Source organism: Lonchura striata, chromosome 9, assembly GCF_046129695.1.
Source record: "Lonchura striata isolate bLonStr1 chromosome 9, bLonStr1.mat, whole genome shotgun sequence".
Classification (NCBI taxonomy): Eukaryota; Metazoa; Chordata; class Aves; order Passeriformes; family Estrildidae; genus Lonchura; species Lonchura striata.
Window position 1 is genome coordinate 8,666,828 of NC_134611.1, and position 2,089 is coordinate 8,668,916.

Sequence of the window (2,089 nt, forward strand, 5' to 3'; positions counted from 1 at the left end):
TCCTGTGAGCTGGAGGCACAGCACATCTGGGGGCCTCATGTTGCTGCTGAGTAATGTGTGACCTGGGGACACTGTCATTTTGTGCTTAACAAGTCTCCAGGGGGAAAGCTGACATTTGAAAGGGCCCAAAAAGCTTCTTCATGTGATGCCAAGGCACCCTCTCCTGTTTCACTGCAAAGTGGGAGCATGTGAACTGCACAGACATGAGCTCATGTAGTTGGGCTGATGCACAGCCTCCCAGCCCCAGTGCCAAAAGCCTGTGCCAAGACACATGGCATCTCACAGCACCTTTTATTTTCTAGTTCTGCCCCACCCAGATTTCCATCAAGTTCTGGATTGAAATAGTAATCAAGGTGGAGGGGCAATCACGGAAGTGTCACAGTCACTGCTTGGGATTAGTTCATTAGTCTCATAAACTCATGGTGAACTCAGATGAACTCATTAACTCATTTTTTTAATTAGGAATTTCCCTATAAGCCGTTCTTTGCAATCTACTCACCAAAGAGGTAACAGGTGTTTCTTGAACACTTCCAGGGATGATGACTCCATCACTTCCCAGGGAAGCCCATTCCAATGCCTCACCACCCCTTCAGTGAATAAATTAAATTGCCTGAGGCTAAAAGCAGAAATAATCTGTTCCCTCAATACCTAAGGACAGTCACACAGAGACTCTGTGGGGATGATCCATTAACACCAGAATTCCTTCACATCTTCCTTAAAACTATCTTGTGTATCTTTGGGAATGTTCTAGAGCACTGAAACCCTTCTTCCCATCTCTGCACAGTGGAAGATGTCCAAGCATATGTTTAGACCTGGATTTTGTCAGAACTGCTCACAGTTTGTGGCATCCACACAGAGTGACCTAATTACTACCAGGCTCCTTCAAGAAGGCTGCCTTGGCTGCTTGCATGGAGAACTGAAAAACTTTACGGAGTAGAAAAATCATCCCCAAGACAAGCTAAAGTTGTTTTCTGTCCCTGCCACTTCCAGATGAAGCACTGCTAAGAAGAGGTTTCACTTTTTAAAAGGAAGCATGTTCTCAACATGTTTTTTATAAATGAAACCACATCACTCCTTCAAAAGACGACAAAGGAACTTGCATGCATGATTGATGAAATATCCAAACACTCTTACAGGGGCAAATGTAACAAACACCCGGGCAGATCATAAGCAACACGTCCCAGAACAAGGCCTGACAAACAGCTCACAGCAGTAATTCCCATTTCGAACCTGACAGTGAATATTTACTTAATACATGTTTATTTTAATTGGAAATAAAGGAAAGTTGGTGATGAGTCTTTAGGTACTGGTACAGACATTTTCAAGTGTCACAAAGGCCGTGGCAGGCTAATTATTATTTGGTGTGAAGCATGAGAGCTTCCTGGATGTGACTGTGGAGGAGGAGAGCCATTGCTTTGGTTACAAAACTCTTTTTGAGGAGACAATCAGGTTTCAGCAGTGCTGTGCAGACTCCCTGTGGCTCACTGGCCTGTGTGTCACAGTCAAAGCTGTGAGGTGGTTTGCTCCATGCGAGGGTGGGAGACTGCCAATCTTAAAAAAAATTATTTTTGTTATTTGCAAATGCAAAAATTGCTTTAGGCTCGCTGGACATGCCAAAGCCTTGATCAAAATAATGTCCCTTTCATGGGGACAAAAACATATGTTCACATTATCCCAAAAAGAAACAAGGGGGCATGGGGGAGAACGGGGCGGGAATCTTTTTATCTTGGTTTAGCATGAAAATACCATGCATGGCTGCCAGTTGTTTATTGGCTTTTTCAGATCAACAATATGTTCTTCCTTAAGGTCTTTCATTGAAGAGCTTTCTGTTGTATTAAATAACCAAAACCAAATGGGGAACAGTCTCAGACTCTGCACTTGTCACATGATACTGCTGTTTAAAGAGCTTTATTGGTCACCAACTCGCAGCAAGAGTATTCTGGAGAATCTAATTCATAAATTCTCAATGGTTTTGCTTTGAGATACTTCCCATGTGATTCCTTTTCTCTTTTTTTTCCTGTGCCAGAGGAAGGAGCACAATTTTTGTTTGGGTCAGTCATCTCCACTTCTCCACTGGGTAGTTCTGCTG